Raw genomic sequence first — 21,918 nt, 5'->3', positions numbered from 1 at the left:
TACGCATGGTAGGAGTCAGAGACAGGGCCAAAACCAAATGTCTGGATCTTTCATACAATCATTTCAGTTTAACATAAAGTTCTCATAACAGAATGTCACACCGAAGCCCATTGATGGATTTTCTTTCCCCGATGCAGACACACAGTGCACACTGGGCAAAAGATCAAGACTACAAATTTCAGAAATATTGGTCTTATTTAAGTGAATGAAGCATGAAAATCTAAGGAAATTTCTATCGCTGTCATCAAACAGGATCACACTCAACACATAACAGCTTCAACAGTCACTTTGCTTTTACACAGCTGCCATATTACTCTAGCAACAGACACCCAGACCTGCACACATTTAAATTACACGTGATACTGTGAGGTTTATTTTTATTTATTTATTTATTTAGAGATACAGCACTGAAACAGGCCCTTTGGCAACCGAGTCTGTGCAGACCAACAACCACCCATTTATACTAATCCTACATTAATCCCATATTCCCTACCACATCCCCACCATTCTCCTACCACCTACCTACACTCGGGGCAATTTACAATGGCCAATTTACCTAACAACCTGCAAGTCTTTGGCTGTGGGAGGAAACCAGAACACCCGGTGGAAACCACGCGGTCACAGGGAGAACTTGCAAACTCTGCACAGGCAGTACCCAGAACTGAACCCGGGTCGCTGGAGCTGTGAGGCTGCGGTGCTAATCACTGCGCCACCCTAACCACTGCGCCACTGTGCCGTAAGTTTAGTGACTGACTCTGAACAAACTGTAATCAATTCCAAAGAATGCAACTGACACGAGAGCTACCCACAAAGTGCAAGTGTTTTAAAACATTAAAGCATAGTGTCAGCTGTGGCTCAGCTGGTAGCACACTCACCTCTGAGTCAGAAGGTTGTGGGTTCAAGTCCCACTCCTGAAATTTGAGCATAAATCGAACCTCACACTCCAGTGAGGGAGTTCTGCATTGTCAGAGGAGTTGCCTTTCAGATGAGACATTAAACCGAGACCCCATCTGCCCAAGTGGATGTAAATGATCCCATGGCATGATTCAGAGAAAAGCAGGGGAGTCCTACCTAGTATGCTGGCCAATATTTATTCCTCCAACCAACATCACTAAAGCAAATAATTTGGTCATTATCACACTGTTGTTTGTGGAAACTTGCTGTGCGCAAATTACCTGCCGTATTCCCCACATTACAACGGTGACTTCAAAAGTACTTTGGCTGTAAAGTGTGTTAGGACATCCTGAGGTAGTGAAAGGCACTACAGAAATGCAAATCTTTCTTTTAAAATAACAATATGAAACAGAAGTCTGAATGGAACATTTCAAAACTCTGTTAATGAAGGATTTCAAAATTAAACCATTCATGCCTGTTAATGCACTGTGCAACACTGTAAAGGTGATCTACTATTGTTCCAACTACAATATTAAACCATAAGGATTTTTTTAAAAATTAGATACATTATGACTGAAAAATATTGTACGAAAGCAGCACATAGTGTACATTGTAAAAGGCCAAGATAATTTTGAAACCACACATCTATATAGATTACTAAACATCTTGCGTATGCATACACATTCCATCGTCATTGGTCAAACTTTTATGTCAACATTTTACACTGATATCATCCATGTAAACATTTAGAACGGAAGTTTTGCATGTAAACAGTTGTCTGTAACTTGCATTCCCCATGCACAACATTGTGGGGAATCTAAACACACAATGCTAATTATGTGACATGCAACAATTAGGTTTGCATCAACTTCAAGATGCATCTTTTTGTTTACAAAAGTCCACTTGCCAGATATCATACTATTATTCATGTATAAAATAATGACCATATGGATTTTGAAGTTGAATCAACAGTGGACTGAACCAAAATGTCATCTCAATGCCAAGCAAAGTCTAGTTCACTTAATTTGGAATTGCTTTGATTTTCTATGCAGACAAATGCCTCCTGTGATTTATTTTAGTTTTACTTGAATTACTGGATAATCAAAAAAAATTGTGCTATATTTACTTTGAATTACAGGAGCAAGTTGCATATGCCTGACACAAAGAAACTATGGCTATTTAGAAAATGATAAAAATGACAAAATATTAATATGCCTCGCCACTGCATTAAAATCTAAAACAGTTGACACATCAACTTTAACCAGTAGCTGTGCATCAAACTTCAGCCCAGCTGATCCAACAGTTGCAAACATTAAGCACTAGTCATTATCGCTAGCCTAACTATAATCTCATTATGCATTAACGTGAAGTTGGAGACCAGACATTGCCTGAATCTGAGCTTTCTCACTGGTGTTAATTACAGCCAACACCACTCAAAATTAATCCACCCTTCAGTGGGTTTCACAATAAGACAGTTGGGGAGGCAGGGCGATGAGCAGCTGTACCTGTCAAACGTCCCATCCATTCAGCACACAACAGAATAAATCTTTGGGGAGGCGGTTGGGGTGAGACTTAATGATAACTGTGGTGAACTCAATTTCATCAACAATCTCATCATTCTGTAAAACTGAACTCCAAGTCCTGCTACGTTATCATTTTACAGACAAACGTATTGCTCTCAGTTAACTAATCTAAACAATGATGAGCAGCACAGAACAAATATTTTTGGAAATGTACCGCATTGTACAGTTTTCAACCCCTCCTAAAGACAGACACAAGAATGAGAGTCAACTCACTTGAAAATTCAGGACAGTTCCCACTGGGATCAAACTGCACCATCTCCTTCTGTGTATCTAAATCAACAACTTCTGCATCAGATAACAGCTGTGAGCAATGATGGGTTCATCAAATGACACATGAACTCAAATTCTTGCACTCAGTCCTGACCAATGTGTCAGATATTAAGTGCCAGAACTGAAAAACGTGTGGCCAGATAACTACTCAGTTGCCTCACAAACTCACTCAAGGGAAAGGCTAAAGCTGGCATGCACAAATGTTAAATCTTTCTTTCTCTCTACACAGTTGTTTACATGTACTTCCCTCCAAGTGAGCAGGCTGCATTCGCTAACAATGTGAGCCACTCTCCGTTATGAGACTAAATACAGGCTGATCGTAAACAAAATCCCAACCAATCTACTGTCACCCCACTTCAACATGTTCTCCAATTCTCACTCTGATCTTTCTGCCTTTGGCCTCCAACATTCTTGTGATGAAACGCCTCATAACCATCAGGAACAGTTCCTCACCTTCCTCCTGGGCATTCTGATCTGAACATCAACTGCAGACCTCAGCTGTCCTTCACTGTACTGTTGCACTCTTCTATTCATGTTCTAACAACTCAGATTTATATGGCAATGTTAGAACACAAGATCACACAGCACTTCACAGAAGCATAATCAGAAATAAATGACGAATAGATACATGGTGAGATGACTAGTTTGGCTGAATGGCCCATTTCTGTGCTGGAAAAGTCTATGTGATACTATGTAATATGGAAAAGGAATCTGCTGTAATTTGCTAAAGCTGTACATGCATTAAACCCCATAGAACAGACTTCCACTTCATTTTCTTAATCGCTTCAGAATCAAGTTTAACTTCATTTTATGCAAATGTCTAGATTACATTTCGGAGTCACTGTACCCCTTTTGTCTTTCAACGATTAACTGAAACAACCAGTGTGCAGCCATCATTCACAGCTTACTAAGACCTGTAACTGCCAGTAAACATACTAACCTGCAGTTTATGGAAGTAGTTAGCTTTTATATGCACTCTCCACTTACCCCTCCTCAGAATAGCACTCACTTTCTTGCACTATACGGGCTCAGACAAACTGTCGCCATCCAAACCATTCACTGTCAGATACTGACAGGCCTGCAGAGGATTCCTGACGTCTTCAGTTCTCACTTCCAATTTCAAGCATTCCCACTTCCTATTTCTATCACTACTAGTTCCTCTTCTTGAAATATTACACAATTTACCCAAGATCCAAGCCCACATCCTTAAATCAGACCATTTCACGAAAAGTACATCTGCTTAAACCCGTCATCCTGGGTATCAGAGTCACCAGCAGCCCATTCACTACCTACCCCTCTGTCCAAGATAAACCACTTCCTCTCACAGTAGTCCACTGCAGACCAACTTTGGATAGGCTAGCATGTGTTAACCCATCATGATACTTTCCTACCACTGATGTACACCATGCATGTGTTAATGTACAATTTGCAAAGTAAAGATGCCTTTGATAAAGTTTTCCAGAGACTGCTCCAAAGTATATTTCTGTTGCCAATATCGGTATTCTACCTAAAGTACTCATTCAGGTATATTGCAGCTACATTTTATACAGCTATCTTTCAAATGACTAAACCTTCAAAACATAACTCGACACTTGATCTGCAGACTCAGACTTCAAAGTGCAACTGGAAACAAAATGGCATTGTGGGGAAGAAAAGCAGTCCATCAGCAGGAACACTACATAAGCAAGGGGATATTTGGTTCATACCAAATGCATTAATCAGCGGCATTGGCTGCAGAACTCAGAAGTGGTACTCGAACAAATAAATTACAACAGTTTTCTCTGCAGACCACAGGGGCCTGCAAGGTCATCAGATTTCTGTCTCAGGCTGAGCATATTGTGAGCAGTGTGTCTGAATTGTTCTTGACATTTCTGGACTGATGTGTCTGTTAGCTGGCTACCTCTTCAAATCCAAATTCCTTTATCCCAGTCTTTTAGGGCTCTACGATTCTGCTGTCAGGAGCGGGGAGCAGTTCCACATATGTCTGTGGCCCAGGACTTGATCTAAACATGCACCAGGATGAAAACAGCTAATATATGTACTCGGGAATGTATCAGTACTTCCTGAGGGTCCTTTTACACAAACGTTTGAAAATCACTGGTGTCCAAAATTGGTGGAAATTTCAGCCCCATATCAAGCTGAACAGCTGCACCATTGGAAGTGAATGTGAGCAGTTCAAAGGAATGAAACCACTCGTCACGATTAAATAATTACACTGCGTCTATGTCAGCGGAGACAAGGCCACAGAACAACAAATGTAGAAAAACATTAGCAGCACATTAAAGGACTGACTTGAAAAAGAGGGGGGCAAACTCAGGGAAATACTCGGAGTAACAAAGGCAAACCCATTCAAATAGATACCAGTATTATTTTAAAGATAGCAACAGGTTAGCTTCTTAAATCGAAATAATCAAGTGTGATTGAGCATAACAACAGTATTGGGAGAAGGTCACACTTCAATTGTGGAACATGGAATTCTCCACCAAGAAAGTTGGGGGGCAAACTCAGACTGAACTCACCCTGAATCTCTCAGTCAAAGCTTAAGGAATCTGAGGCTGTGAATCTGCTGCCTGCCAGCTGGAAGGGCGAATCTGTCAATCTGAGCTAAACATTCTCGTTCCCCTTTCTGTCTCTATCAGTCCCTCTCACTCTCACCTTGTGCCTTCCCCCTCCTCCTCCCACTATCCCAGCCACTCCTATCTCTCTCCCTGGCTATTTATTACACTCCCACTTTGTTTGGTCTCTGCCTGTCCATCCCTGCTCTCCCCATGTGCCTGTCTAGCTATCTGTTCCCCACACTCCCTGCCTATCCATCCCTGCTCTCCCCACCTGCCTGCCTGTCTCGCTTCCTGTCCGTCCGTACCCTCTCTGTCTCCCTGTCTAGTCTGTCCATCTCCCTCTCTTTCTCCATCCTTCCCCCTCTGTCTCCCTCCCCTCGTTTGTCCCTCTCCCACCCTCTCCTTCTCACACTCTTCTATCTCCCTCACCCTCTCTGTCTGTCTACCTCATAAGAAATAGGAGCAGGAGTAGGCCATACAGCCCTTCAATAAGATCATGGCTCAAGTTCCACATCAACTTCACTTTCCTGCCCTATTGCCATATCCCTGGTTTTCCTCAAAGTCCTGAACATACTCAACGGTGGAACATCCACAGCTCTCTGGGAAAGAGAATTCCAAAGATTCACAATCCTCTGAGTGAAGAAATTTCTCATCTCAGTTCTAAATGGCTGACCCCTTATCCTGAGACGATGACCCCTAATTCTAGAGCTTCCAGGCAGGGGAAAGCAGCCTCTCAGCATCTACCCTGCCAAGCCCTCTAAGAATTGTATATGTTTCAATGAGATCACCTCGCATTTTGCTAAACTCCAGAAAACACAGGCCCTTTCTACTCAATCTCTCCTCATTGGACAGCTCTCTCATGCCGGGAATCAGTTTAGTGAACCTTTGTTGCAACGACTCTTAAGGCAAGTATATCCTTCCATAGGTAAGGAGATCAAAACTGTACACAGTACTCCAGGTGAAGTCTCACCGATGCCCTATACAGAAAATATAGAAAAATGAACAGCACAGAAGGAGCCCATTCGTCCCAATGTGTCCGTGCCGGCTGTAAAAGAGCTATCCAGTCTAATCCCACTTTCCAGCTCTTGGTTCGTAGCCCTGTAGGTTATTGAACTTCACGTGCATATCCAAGTGGTTTTTAAATGTAATGAGGGTTTCTGCCTTTCAGGCAGTGAGTTCCAGATCTGCACCATCCTCTGGATGAAAAAATTACTTCTCACTTGCCCTCTAATCATGCAACCAATTACTTTAAATCTATGCCCCCTGATCATTCACCTCTCCAAGGGAAATAGATCCTTCCTATCCACTCTGTCGAGGCCCCTTATAAATTTATACACCTCAATTAAATATCTCCTCAGCCTCCTCTGTTCCAAAGAAAACAGCCCTAGCCTATCCAATCTTTCCTCATAGTGAAAATGTCACAGTCCTCACAACATCCTCATAAATCTCTCCATCTCTAGTGATCTCATCCTTCCTGTAATGCAGTGACCACAAGTGTACGCAGTACTCTGGCTGCGGTCTAACTAGTGTTTCATACAGTTCTCATATAACCTCCCTGCTCTTATACTCTCGGCCTCAGCCAATAAAGGAAAGTATCCCGCGTGCCTTCTTTATCACCTTAGCTATCTGTCCTGCTACCTTCAAAGATCTGGAGACACACACTCCAAGGTCCCTATGTTCCTTTACATTTCTTAGTACCCTACAATCTACTGTGCATTCCTTGTTTGCCCCTCCCCCCCCAAATGCATTACCTCACACATCTCTGGATTGAATTCCATTTGCCACTTTTCTACCCACCATGACCAATCCATTGATATCTTCCTGCAGACTATAGCTTTCTTCAACAACCACACAGCCAATTTTTGTATCATGTGCAAACTTCTTAAATCATCCAATTTTGGATCCAACTTGCCACTTTCCCTTGGATCCCATAAGCTTTTAATTTTCTGATCAGTGTCATGTGGACCTTGTCAAAAACCTTGCTAAAATCCACATAAACTACATCAAACACTTTACCCTCATCAATCCTCCTTGTTAACTCCTCAAAAAATTCAAATCAAGTTAGACACGACGTCCCTTAACAAGGTGAGTTGAGAGTGACTGCCCTTGACATCGGCAGCATTTGGGAATCAGGAGTCATACCTAGTACACAGGAAGATAGGTGGGGTTGTTGGAGGCCAAACATTTAAGTCCCAGAACATTGCTGCAGGAGTTTCTCAGGGCAGTGGCCAAGGCCCAGCCATCTTCAGCTGCTTCATCAATGACCTTCCTTCACTCATAATATCAGAAGTGGGGATGTTCGCTGATGATTGCACAATGTTCAGCACCATTTGTGACTCCTCAGTATCTAAAGCAATATGTGTCCACATGCAGCAAGAGCTGAACAACATTCAGCCTTGGGCTGATAAGTGGCAAGTAACATTTGTGCCACACAAGTGCCTGGCAATGACCATCTCCAACAAGAGAGAATCTAACCATCTCCCCATGATGATCAATAGCATTACCATCGCTGAATCCCCCACCATCAACATCCTGGGGGGTTACCATTGACCAGAAATTGAACTGGACCAGCCATATAAATACTGTGGCTACAAGAGCAGGTCAGAGGCTGGGAATTCTGTGGCGAATAACTCACCTTCTGACTCCCCAAAGCCTGTCCACTATCTACAAGGCACAAGTCTGATGGAATACTCTCCACTTGCCTGAATGAGTGTAGCTCAACACCATCCAGGACAAAGCAGCCCACTTGATTGGCACCCCATCCACCACCTTCAACATTCACTCCCTCCAACACCGGCGCACAGTGGCAGCAGTGTGTACTATATACAAGATGCACTGCAGCAACTTGCCAAGCCTCTTTCAACAGCACCTTCCAACCCATGACCTCCACAATCTAGGACAAGGGCAGCAGATGCATGGGAATACCACCGCCTGCAGGTTCCCCTTAAATTACACATCATCCTGACTTGGAACTATATTGCTGTTCCTTCACTATGGCTGAGTCAAAATCCTTGAACTCCCTCCCTAGCTGCACTGTGGGTGTAACTACACCAGGTGGACTGCAGCAGTTCAAGGTGGCGACTCACCACCTTCTCAAGGGCAATTAGGGATGGGCAACAAATGCTGGCCATGCCAGCAATACTCACGTCCTATGAACAAATTAAAGAAAAACATGCTAACTGTCCTTGATGAACCTGTGCCTCTCTAAATGACGATTTATACTCAGAATTCTTTCCAGTAATTTTCCCACCGCGATGATTAGGCTGACTGGCTTGAAATTACTCAGGCTATCCCTCCCTAGCTTTTTACACAAAAGTACTTTGTTAGCAGTCCTCTAGTCCGCCAGCAGCATGCCTGTAGCCAGAAAGGATTGGAAAAAGATGATCAGAGCCTCCACTATTTCTTCCCTTGCTTCCCTCAGCAGCCTGGGATACATTTCATCCAGGCATGGTGATTTACGCACTTTCAAGGATTCTAAACACCTTAATATTTCCTCCCTCACTATGTTTATCTCATCAAATATTTCAAATTCCTCCCATCTGCTTTATCCCTCTCCTTGTTGAAAACAGGCACAAAGTATTTCTGAAGAACCACCCCCACATCTTCTGCCTCCACACAAGTTACCTTTGGTCTCTAATCGACCCGACTCCATCTTTAGTAATCCTCTTCCACTTTATGTATTTATAAAATATCTTTGGGTTTTCCTTGATTTTACTTGCCAATGGCGGCAGCCATAAAGGCGGGGATAAAGTGTGGTGAGTCGAAGAGACTTAGCAGTTGGCAGGAAAAAAGACAGAAGCGCAAGGGGAGAGCCAACTGTGTAACAGCCCTGACAACCAATTGTATCTGCAGCACCTGTGGAAGAGCCTGTCACTCTAGAATTGGCCTTTATAGCCACTCCAGGCGCTGCTTCACACACCACTGACCACCTCCAGGCGCTTACCAATTGTCTCTCGAGATAAGGAGGCCAAAAGAAGAAGAACTTGCCAATATGTTTTATGCCCTCTCTTTGCTTTCCTACTTTCCTTTTTAATTTCACCCCTACACTTGCTATATACTCCTCTAGGCTTTCAGCAGTATTCAGCTCTTGGCACCTGACATAAGCTTTTTTTGCATTATTCTATGCTGTATGCTCTTTGACATCTAGGGATATCTAGATTTGTGAGTCCCACTCTTTTTCTTTGTGGAAACATATTTGTTCTGAACCCTCTTTAACTCCTCCTTGAATGCCTCCCACAGTTCTGACACAGACTTACCTTCAAGTAGTTGCTTCCAATCCACTTTTGCCAAATCACATCTCAGCTTAATAAAATCGGCCTTTCCCCAATTTAAAACTTTTACTTTTGGTCTGTTATCCTTTTCCACGACTACTATAAATCTAACTGAACTATGATCACTACCACTCAAATGCCCTCCAACTGATGCCCCTTCCACCCGCCCAGGTTCATTCCCTAAAATTAAGTCCAGAATGCCCCTTCTCTTGTTGGGCTTGCTATGTACTGACTAAAAAAGTTCTCCTGAATAGATTTTAAGAATTCTGCGCCCTCTGTATCTTTCACGCTGAATTTATCCAATTTAATATTAGGGTTGTTAAAATCACCTGCTATTACTTCCTATTGTTTCTGCACTTCTCAGCAATTTGCCTACATATTTGCCCTTCTACTTCCATCTGACTATTTGGGGATCTATAGTATACTCCCAGCAGCGTGATTGCCCCTTTTGTGTTCTTCAGTTTAACCCATATGACCTCATTTAATACTCCTCCGAGCTCATCATCACTCCTTGTAGCTGTGTTTGTTTCTTTAGCCAATAATACAACCCATCCTTCTTTTTTATGACCCTCTCTATCCCCTCTGAAAACGCTGTAACAAGGAATGTTGAAATGCCTTTCCTGCCTTTCTTTAAGCCATGTTTCAATAATAGCTATGATATCATACTTCCAAGTGTCTATCTGTGCCCACAGCTCATCTGCCTTAATCACTAGACTTCTTGCACTGAAGTATACACCACTAACTGAACAACTCCTTTATTGTCTATTTTCTGGCCTTTATTATCTCCATCTTCCATAAACACCTACCAATTTTCTACTGTGCATCTCCAGGTTTGCTCTCTTCCTTCTGAATCTATGCTCAGGCACTCACCCTCCTGCCAGGTTAGTTTAAACCCTTCCCAACAGCACTAGCAAAATCCACACCGAGATATTGGTCCCAACCCTGTTGAGGTGCAACCCGCCCAGCTCGTGCAGGTCCCACCTCCCCCAAAACTGGTTCCAATGCCCCAGGAATCGAAAGCCCTCCTCCTGTGCCATCTTTCCAACCAAGCATTCAGCTGCACGATCCTCCTGCTTCTGTACTCACTTGTGCATGGCACTTGGAGTAATCTGGATTTACTACCTTTGAGGTCGTGCTTTTTTGTTCCTTTCTTAGCTCTCTGAAATCTGCCTGCAGGACCTCATCCCTCTAATGTCTAATGCCATTGATACCAATATGGACCATGACACTGACTGTTCACCTTCCCCCCTCAGAATATCCACAGCCGCTCAGTGACATCCTTAGCCCTAGCACCAGGGAGGCAACATACCATCCACATGCAAAAACATTTTGTCCACGTAGCTCTTAGCCTCGTGGATGCACCGCAGTGATGTTGGCTGCTGTTCCAGCTCCGAAATCTGGAGCTTGAGCTGCTCCAACTGATGACACCTGCTGCACATGTGGTTGTCCAGGACACAAGTAGTCTCCTGGAGTTCCCAAAATAATTGCAACAAGACATCTTTACTTTTATACTCGAATCCCTTTGCAACAAAAGCTAACATTCTATTTGCTTTCCTAATTGATTGTGGTACCTGCATATTAACTTTCTGTGATTCATGTACAAGGACATAAGAACTAGGAGCAGGAGTAGACAATTCAGTCCCTTGAGTCTGCTCCGCCGTTCAATACGATCATGGCTGATCTCATCTCATCCTCAATTCCACTTTCCTACCCGTTCTCCATAACCTTCAACCCATTACTAATTAAAAATCTGCCTATCTCCTCCTTACATTTACTCAATGTCCCGGCATCCACACACTCTGGGGTAGTGAATTCCACAGACTCACGACCCTTTGAGAGAAGTAATTTCTGCTCATTTCTGTTTTAAATCTGCTACACCTTAATCATCTTATATACTTCATTTTGATCTGCTCTCATTCTTCTAAACTCTTGAGTAAAGGTCTAAACTGCTCAATCACTCTTCATAAGACAAACCCTTCATCTCTGAAATCCATCTAGTGAATCTCTCTGAACTGCCTCCACTGCAACTACATCCCTCCTCAAGTAAGGGGACCAAAACTGTACACAATACTCCAGGTGCAGTCTCACTAATGCATTGTACAGTTGCAGCAACACTTCCCTTTTACTCTATTCCTTTAGCAATAAATACCAAAATTCCATTTGCCTTCCTTATTACCTGCTGCACCTGCATACTAGTTTTCTGCGATTCATGCACCAAAGCACTCTGAAGTTTCTCTCCATTTAGATAATTTGCCTTTCTATTCTTCCAACCAAAATGGATAACCTCACACATATCCACCTTAAACTCCATCTGCCAAAATTTGGCCCATTTACCTAACCTATCCATATCCATCTGTAAATGTATTTCTTTATTGCAACTTACTATCTCACCTATTTTAGTGTCATCTGCAAATTTGGCTATAGTACCTTCTATTTCTGCATCCAAGTCATTGATATAGATTGTAAATAGTTGGGGCCCCGAGGACCGAGCCACTAGTTACATCTTGCCAACCAGAAAAAGACCCATTTATCCCAACTCTCTGTTTTCTGTTGGTTAGCCAATCCTCTATCCAAGCTAATAAATTGCCCCTAACCCCATGTGATCTTACCTTGTGTATTAACCTTTTGCGCCTTCTGGAAGTCCAGATATACATCTACAGGATCCCCCCATTATCCACTTTGCTTGTTACATCTTCGAAGAACTCTAGCAAATTAGTCAAACTGGGTTTACCCTTCATAAAATCATGCTCTGATGGATTGCGTTTTTTTAAATGTCCTGTTAATACTTCCTTAATAATGGATTCTAACAATTTCCCAACGACAGATGTTAAACTAACTGGTCTATAGTTTCCTACTTTCTGCCTCCCTCCCTTTTTGAATAAGGGCATTATATTAGCATTTTTCCAATCCACTGGAACCTTTCCCACATCCAGGGAATTTTGGAATATTATAACCAATGGATCCACTATCTTCACTGCCACTTCCTTTAAGACCCTAGGATGTAGGCCATCAGGCCCTGGGGATTGTCTGCCTTCAATCCCAATAGTTTGCTCAGTACTTTTTCCCTAGTGATGATGATTGTTCTAAGTTCCTCCTTTTCTATAACCTCTGCATTACCTGTTACTATTGGGATGGCACTAGTGTCCTCCACTGTGAAAACTGAGGCAAAATGCTGATTTAGTGTCTCTGCAATTTCTGTGTTCCCCTCTATTAACTCCCCAGGCTCATCCTCCAAAGGACCAACATTCACTTTAGCTACTCTCTTCCCTTTTATAGAATACTTTTGATATCCGTTTTTATATTTTGCACTAGTTTTCTTTCATAATTTACCATTGCTCTTTTTATTACTTTTTTAGCAACCCTTTGTTGATCTTCAAATTTTCGTATTCTTCCAGCCTGCCACTGGCCTTTGCGATATGGTATGCCCAAGGACACCCAAATCCTTCTGCATAATATTAGTAGTCACTCACCTTCTCAAAAATACCACCTCAAAAAGCTCCAATAGATTTGTCAAACACAATTGCCCTTGTATAAAACTCTACTGAAATCAGTGAGTTTCTAAGTGCCCTGCCCCCACAAACTTTACAAGTTGTAGCATTTTACCTACTACTGATGTCAGATTAACTGGTCTATAGTTCCCTGTTTTCCCTCTTCCTTCCTTTCTTGAATAGCGGGGTTACATTTGCTGCCTTCCAATCCATGGGGAATGTTCTGGAATCAGAGAATTCTGGAAGATCAAAATTAATGCATCGACTATCACTGCAGCCACCTCTTTTAAAACCCGAGGATGTAGGCCATCAGGTCCAGAGGATCTGTCAGCTTTTAGTCTCATTAATTCCTCCGATACCTTTTCTTTACTAATATTAATTACTTGAAGTATCACACCCTCATTAGACCCTTGGTTCCCCACTATTTCTGGTATGTTCTTAGTATCATCTGCTGTGAAAACAGACACAAAATACTTGAACATCTCTGCTTTTTTCTTATTCCCTATTCTAATTTCTCCTGTCTCTGCCTTTAAGGGACTCACACTTACTTTTGCTAATCTCTTTTACATACTTGTAAAAACTCTTCGGCTTTTTTTATTTCTTGCTAGTTTATGCTCATAATCTATTTTCCACATCATCAATTTCTTGGTCACCTTTGCTGATTTTTAAAAGCCTCCCCATCTTCAGGCTTACTACTACTTTAGGCACTATTGTAAGCTTCTTTTAATCCAATGTTGCCATAGTCACAGAGACGTAATGACACAGAAGGAAGCCATTCGGCCCACTGAGTTCATGCTGTCCCTGTAAAGTACTCCAGCCAGTTCCATTTCCTTGTTCTGTCCCTGTAGCCCTGCAAGTTTATTTCCTTCAAGTGCCTAAGTATAATATTTGCAATCCTCTGGCACCATCCGAGTCCAAGACGACTGGAAAATATGGCCAGTTCCTCAGCAATTTCCACTCTCACTTCACTCAGTATCCTTGGTTGCATCTCATCCGGTCCCGGTGCCTTGTCAACTTTAAGTACAGACAGCCTAATGACCTCCTCATTATCAATCTTAAATCCTTCTAGTGTATTAATTACCTCCTCTTTCGCTGTGACCTGGTTTGCACCTTTTCCTTCGTAAAGACCGATGCAAAGTATTCATTTAATACCTCAACTATGCCTCCTGCCTCCATGTGTAAATCCCCTTTTTGGTCCCTAATCAGCACCACTGTTCCTTTTATCACCCTTTTATACTATTTATATGCCGATAGAAGACTTTGGGAGTCCATTTTATGTTAGCTGCCAGTCTTTTTTCACGCTCTCTCTTTGCTTCACTTATTTGCTTTTTCACTTTCCCAATGAACCTTCTATATTCAGCCTGGTTCTCTGTTGTATTATCTACCGGACATCTGTCATAAGCACATTTCTTCTTCTTTATCTTAATCTCTATCTCTTTCGTCATCCAGGAAGCTCTTGATTTATCACTCCTACCTTTCTTTTTCGTGGCAATATACGAAGAAGTTTTCCTAAGCACATTTTAGAAATTAATCCCGCTCCTTACCTTTTACTCTAACATTATCTCAATCGATATAAGGGGCGGCGCAGTGGTTAGCACCGCAGCCTCACAGCTCCAGCGACCCGGGTTCAATTCCAGGTACTGCCTGTGTGGAGTTTGTAAGTTCTCCCTGTGTATGCGTGGGTTTCCTCCGGGTGCTCCGGTTTCCTCCCACATGCCAAAGACTTGCAGGTTGATAGGTAAATTGGCCATTATAAATTGCTCCTAGTATAGGTAGGTGGTAGGGAAATATAGGGACTGGTGGGGATGTGGTAGGAATATGGAATTAGTATAGGATTAGTATAAATGGGTGGTTGATGGTCGGCACAGACTCGGTGGGCCGAAGGGCCTGTTTCAGTGCTGTATCTCTATAAAAAAAAAGATATTTGGGTATTAAAGTCCCCAAATATCACCACTCTACAGTTAGAACCATAGAAAAGTTACAGCACAGAAACAGGCCATTCAGTCCATCACGTCTGTGCCTTCTGAAAAAAATAGCTGCCCATTCTAATCCCACCTTCCAGCACCTGGTCCGCAGCCTTGCAGGTAGCAGCACTTCAGGAGCAGGTCCAGGTACCTTTTCTACGAGTTGAGGGTTTCTGCCTGCGCCACCAATCCGAACAGTGAATTCCAGACACCCACCACCCTCTGGGTGAAAGAGTTTCTCCTCATGTCCCCTCTAATCCTTCTATTAATCACCTTAAATCTGTGCCCCTGGTAATTGACCTCTCTGCTAGGGGAAACAGGTCCTTCCTGTATACTCTATCTAGGCCCCTCATAATTTTGTACACCTCAATTAAGTCACCCCTGGGTCTCCTCTGTTCTAAGGAAAACAATCCTAGCCGATCCAATCGTTCCTCATAGCTGCAATTTTCAAGCCCCAGCAACATTCTTGTAAATCTCCTCTCTACTCTCAGAGCAATTATGTCCTTTCTGTAATGTGGTGACCAGAACTGTACACAATACTCCAGCTGTGGCCTAACCAGCGTTTTATACAGTTCCAGCATTACTTCCTGCTTTTGTATTTTATACCTCGGCCAAAAAAGAAAGCATTCCATATCCCTTCTTCACCACATTATCTACCTGTCCTGCCACCTTCAGGGATCTGTGGACATGCACTCAAAGATCTCTAACTTCCTCTACCCCTCTCAATATCCTCCCATTTATTGTGTATTCGCACATTTTATTTGCCCTCCCCAAATATATTACCTCACACTTCTCTGGATTGAATTCCATTTGCCACTTTACCGCCCACTCAACCAAACCATTGATATCATTCTGGAGTCCACAGCTGTCCTCTTCACTATCAACTACATGGCCAATTTTTGTGTCATCTGCAAACTTCCCAATCATGCCTCCCACATTTAAGTCCAAATCATTAATATATACCACAAACAGCAAGGGACCCAACACTGAGCCCTGTGGAACGTCACTGGAAACCACTTTCCATTTGAAAAAACATCTGTCCACCATTACCCTTTGTTTCCTGTCACAGAGCCAATTTTGGATCCAACTCACCACCTTCCCCTGAATCCCATGGGCTTTCATTTTACTGACCAGTCTGCCATATGGGACCTTGTCAAATGCCTTACTAAAATCCATGTAGACCTCATACACTGCACTACCCTCATCAATCCTCCTTGTTACTTCCTCAAAAAATTCAATTGTTAGCAAAACACGACCTTCCCCGAACAAATCGAAGTTTTTGCACATCTGTCATTTTCCAGCAGATTTGCTCCTCTGTCTCTCTCCTTATTTGCAGGCCTGTAGAATACCCCCAGTAGCGTGATCATACCCTTTTTGTTTCTCAACTCTAACCAAATGGATTCTGTCCTTGCTCCCTCAAGGACATCCTCCCTTTCCAACACTACAATGTCTTCCCTAATCAGTACTCCACCTCCTTCTTTTCCTTCGCTATCTTGTATAAGCGACCAGTCCTCATCATTTTTAAGCCATGTTTCCATTATTGCCACTACATCATATTTCCACGTGGCTATTTGTGCTTGTAGCTCACCAGTTCACCAATCTTATCATGCGCTTATGTACACACATTGTAAACCTATTCTTCTATTCCTCATAGTCCGCTCCTATCTAATATGGTACTACATCCTTCTCTAGTACTACTGAACATTCTCACTCCTTTATGCACCTTAGTCCTCTTTTCTACTTCTATATGCTGATGCCCACCTCACTGCCAATTTAGTTTAAACCCTCCCCAACCACGCTAGTGAACCTCCTCAAGGTGACATTGGTTCCAGTCCTGTTGGGGTGCAACCCATCCCTTTTGAATAGTTGCCTCCTGCCCCAGAACTGATCCCAATGCCCCAAGAATCTGAAGCCGTTGCTCCTGCACCATGCCTCAGGTCACACATTAATCCTCCCTATCTTCCTATTTCTACTCTCGCTAGCACATGGCAAAGGGAGTAATCCAGAGATTACTATTTTTGAGGTCCTCAACCTGTCTAATTAGCCATGATTATATCACTTTTCCAGTGAAGATTTTATTCCTGAAGGAAACATATGTTCATTGATAAATATAAATTATTTTATTGGAATGTTTTCCATTGCTTATCTTACATTGTATCTTTTAGTCTACTTTCCCAATCTACCTCAGCCAACTCATAGGAACATAGGAGGAGTTGGCCATTCAGCCCATCGAACCTGCTCCACCATTCTATACAATCATGGCTGATCATCCACTTTAATGCCTTTTCCCCCACACTATCCTAATATCCCTTTATGTCATTTGTATTTAGAAATCTGTCTATTTCTGCTTTAAACATGCTCAATGACAGAGCTTTCTCAGCCCTCTGGGGTAGAGAATTCCAAAGATTCACAACACTCTGAGTAAAGAAATTTCTCCTCATCTCTTTCCTAAGTGGCGTCCCCCTTATTTTGAAATTGCGTCCTAGACTCCTCAACCAGTGGAAACATCTGACCTGCATCTATCCTGTCTATCCCTTTAAGTATTTTGTAGGTTTCAATGAGATCACCTCTCATTCTTCGAAACTCTAGAGAATACAGGCCCAGTTTTCCCAATCTCTCTTCACAGGACAGTCCCGCCATCTCGGGAACAAGTCTGGTCAACCTTCGATGCATTCCCTCTACGGCAATAATATCCTTCCTAGAGTAAGGGGACAAAAACTGCACACAGTACTCCAGGTGCGGTCTAACCAAGGTTCGATACAATTGAAGCCTCTCATATCTCCGTAGTTGGGTTTGTTCAAATTTAAGAGTCATATTTTCGACTTAAGCACATCACTCTCAAACTCAATATGACATTCTATCACACTATCACATTTCCCAGAGGATCCTTTACCATAAGAGGTCTAATTAAACGTCTCATTGCTCAATATTAATATCTAAAATAGCCTGATAGTTTCCTAGAACAATATGCTGCAGAATCAGTCTCGAAAGCATTCCATGAATTTGATTTGCCAAGTCTATAAGAAGATACAAGTCCCCTACAATTATTGCATTACCCTGTTACATACTCCACCCAACTCTATGATAAATGTTAGGGGGCCTATAAACTACTCCCAGAAGTGTTTTCTGCCCCTTATCATTTCGTATATCCACCCATACTGATTCTACATCTTGATTTTCTGAATGAAGATCATTTCGTATTACTGCCTTTATGTCATCCTTTATTACCAGCTCGAACCCACCTCCTGTTCCATTCTGCCTGTCTTTTCTAAAAGTCAAGTACCCTGGAATATTTAGTGCCCAACCTTGGTCACCCTGCAAACATGTCTCTGTAATGGTTACTAGATCAAACCCAATTATCTCTACTTATTTATTTGATTCAGCTACCTTGTTCCGATTGTTTCATGCAATAGCATATAGCACCTTTAATTTTAACTTTTTCGTATTTTTCCTCTGCTATGGCCTTAAACACTGATGACATTTGTTAAAATCTCAGTCCCCTCCTGAAACACAAATTCCCTCTGCTATCAGTCCCTCAGGTCCGCATTGTCTCTGCCCACACCCACCATTGTCATTGTCTCCACACTCCCCTTTGTCTGTCTGTTTTCCTTTGACACTCCGTTTCCCCCTCCCTTTGTCTCTGACCTCTTCTCAGTATGACCAACACTCTCCATCCGTCTGTCCATCCTCCCCCACCCCCTTTCCACCCTCCCGTCCCACTACCACATTCTGCCCACCCGCACCCCCCCCCCACTTTCGTCCAGCTCGCAACCCCTCCACCTTTCTGCCCACCTGCACCCCCTCCACCTTTCCGCCCGCTTGCCCCCCTCCCCCTTGCCGCCTGCCCGTCCCCGCCCCCTTTCTGTCTCTCTGTCCTACTTCACCCGGTGTCTCCATCCCTATCTGTTTGCCTGTAGCCCTTGTCTCTCCATCCCCGCCACCACACCCCGCTCCCCCTCCAGTTCTCCAGTCTGTCGCTCGCATGTCCGACTGTCCATCTGTCCACTCTCCAGTCTGCCCGTCCATCTGTCCCCCTCCCGTCCCTGTCCGTCCCGCCTCCTCTCCGTCCGTCCCCTCTCCAGTCTCTGTCCGCCCGTCCCCCCTCCAGTCTCTGTCCGCCCGTCCCCCCTCCAGTCTCTGTCCGCCCGTCCCCCCTCCAGTCTCTGTCCGCCCGTCCCCCCTCCAGTCTCTGTCCGCCCGTCCCCCCTCCAGTCTCTGTCCGCCCGTCCCCCCTCCAGTCTCTGTCCGCCCGTCCCCCCTCCAGTCTCTGTCCGCCCGTCCCCCCTCCAGTCTCTGTCCGCCCGTCCCCCCTCCAGTCTCTGTCCGCCCGTCCCCTCTCCAGTCTCTGTCCGCCCGTCTCCCCTCCAGTCTCTGTCCGTCCGTTTCCCCTCCAGTCTCTGTCCGTCCGTTTCCCCTCCAGTCTCTGTCTGTCCGTTTCCCCTCCAGTCTCTGTCTGTCCGTTTCCCCTCCAGTCTCTGTCTGTCCGTTTCCCCTCCAGTCTCTGTCTGTCCGTTTCCCCTCCAGTCTCTGTCTGTCCGTTTCCCCTCCAGTCTCTGTCTGTCTGCTCCCCCTCCAGTCTCTGTCTGTCTGCTCCCCCTCCAGTCTCTGTCTGTCTGCTCCCCTCCTGTCTCTGTCTGGTCCCCTCCTGTCTCTTCCCCTCCAGTCTCTGTCTGTTCCCCTCCAGTCTCTGTCTGTCCGTTTCCCCTCCAGTCTCTGTCTGTCTGCCTGCTCCCCCTCCAGTCTGTCTGCCTGCTCCCCCTCCAGTCTCTGTCTGTCTGCCTGCTCCCCCTCCAGTCTGTCTGCCTGCTCCCCCTCCAGTCTGTCTGCCTGCTCCCCCTCCAGTCTCTGTCTGTCTGCCTGCTCCCCCTCCAGTCTGTCTGCCTGCTCCCCCTCCAGTCTCTGTCTGTCTGCCTGCTCCCCCTCCAGTCTGTCTGCCTGCTCCCCCTCCAGTCTCTGTCTGTCTGCCTGCTCCCCCTCCAGTCTCTGTCTGTCTGCTCCCCCTCCTGTCTCTGTCTGTCTGCCTGCTCCCCCTCCAGTCTGTCTGCCTGCTCCCCCTCCAGTCTCTGTCTGTCTGCCTGCTCCCCCTCCAGTCTGTCTGCCTGCTCCCCCTCCAGTCTCTGTCTGTCTGCCTGCTCCCCCTCCAGTCTCTGTCTGTCTGCCTGCTCCCCCTCCAGTCTCTGTCTGTCTGCTCCCCCTCCAGTCTCTGTCTGTCTGCCTGCTCCCCCTCCAGTCTGTCTGCCTGCTCCCCCTCCAGTCTCTGTCTGTCTGCCTGCTCCCCCTCCAGTCTGTCTGCCTGCTCCCCCTCCAGTCTCTGTCTGTCTGCCTGCTCCCCCTCCAGTCTCTGTCTGTCTGCCTGCTCCCCCTCCAGTCTCTGTCTGTCTGCTCCCCCTCCTGTCTCTGTCTGCGCACCCCCCCCCCCCCCCGGACTGTTTATCTATCCCTCTATCTCTGCCTCTCCCATTCCCTCCCTCTCCTGTCTGAGTGTCGCCCCCAAACCCCCACCCTGTTTCTGCTGATATCGAGGCCTCGGCCTTTGTCAGTATCACCTCAGCCCGCGGTCCAGCAACTGCCGGCCCTCGGGGCGAAGGAGGCCGCTTCCCAATCCTGGTCCCCGCCCCAGTCCCCGCTCATCCCCTCCCCGGTCCTCACCATCCCGCTCCGGAGCTGCTCCATAGTCGGGAGAGGGTCGGCAGCCCCCGCAATCCAGCACCAAGTCAAGATCAGAGTCAGCCCGCAGCAATCGAGCGCAGAGCGGCCCGATCCACTGCTGTGACCAGCTCCGCCAGAGGGGGCGCTCTGCAATAGGGCAAAGGTCACAGGTTGGCCATTCCACAGGCCTGAGGCCTATGAGGATGGGTTACCACAGTGCTAAGGACAGAAAAACGCTGATGAAGAAGTACTGCCCAGATAATAATTTAAACGTCAAGTCTAATTCGAACCAAAGATAAAGGAAAATAATAAAAATGGAAAGTGCTGGGCGGCGCATTGGTTAGCACCGCAGCCTCACAGCTCCAGCTACCTGGGTTTAGTTCTGGCTACTGTCTGTGCGGAGTTTGCAAGTTCTCCCTGTGACCGTGTGGGTTTCTGCCGGGTGCTCCGGTTTCCTCCCACAGCCAAAGACATGCGGCTAGATAGGTAAATTGGCCATTGTAAATTGCCCCTAGTGTAGGTAGGTGGTAGGGAATATGGGATTCATGTAGGATTAGTATAAATGGGTAGTTGATGGTTGGCACAGACTCGGTGGGCCGAAGGGCCTGTTTCAGTGCTGTATCTCTCTATGACTCTATACTCAGCAGGTCTGGCAGCATCTGTGGAGAGAGAAGCAAAGTTAACGTTTCAGGTCTTTGACCCAAGTCCTCAAAAAAAACCCTTAACCCCTGTTCTGATGAAGGGTCACTGACCTGAAACGTTAACTCTGCTTCTCTCTTCACAGATGCTGCCAGAGCTGATGAGTATTCCCAGCATTTCTTGCTTTCATTTCAGATTTCCAGCATCTGCAGTATTTTGCTTCTATTTACCTTAACCCCTCCATCCTTGCAAATAACTGCCTCATTTCCACCCTTCCTTTCCTCTCCAAAGTCCTTGAATGTGTTCTCATCCCAAATCACTTGATTCTGTTCTTATCGATCAAACCGTAGCCAGTGTATCACTTGCAATGGCTTCTCTTCTTGCTCCTGCGCCATTACCTTTGGTATCCCCATGGATCTATCATTTGACCCTCCCTCCTATTTCTCATATACATGCTGGACCTTGGCCATGTCATCCAAAAATATGTCAGGTTCCACATGTACACTTGACAACACCCAGCTCTACCTCAGCACCACCTTTCTCAACTCCTCCACTATCTCTAAATTGTCAGACTGCTTGTCTAACATCCAGTACAGGATCAG

The 21,918-nt window shown here is 44.9% G+C and overlaps 1 protein-coding gene across 16 annotated transcripts in view; it reads right to left on the bottom strand.

Moving 5' to 3' along the window:
• The window catches only part of akap11 (A kinase (PRKA) anchor protein 11), a 124,102-nt gene extending 103,306 nt beyond the window's left edge, over window positions 1–20,796 (bottom strand). For 5 of the 16 annotated variants that reach the window (XM_068040263.1, XM_068040266.1, XM_068040261.1 and 2 more), the window contains exon 1: window positions 20,678–20,755. The gene's annotated coding sequence lies outside the window, so the exon portion shown is untranslated. The other 11 variants (XM_068040251.1, XM_068040255.1, XM_068040254.1 and 8 more) reach the window with 10 other exon arrangements.
• Between the last annotated feature and the right edge of the window lie 1,122 nt (window positions 20,797–21,918).

Source organism: Heterodontus francisci, chromosome 10, assembly GCF_036365525.1.
Source record: "Heterodontus francisci isolate sHetFra1 chromosome 10, sHetFra1.hap1, whole genome shotgun sequence".
Classification (NCBI taxonomy): Eukaryota; Metazoa; Chordata; class Chondrichthyes; order Heterodontiformes; family Heterodontidae; genus Heterodontus; species Heterodontus francisci.
This window is presented reverse-complemented; position numbering and strand designations above follow the sequence as displayed.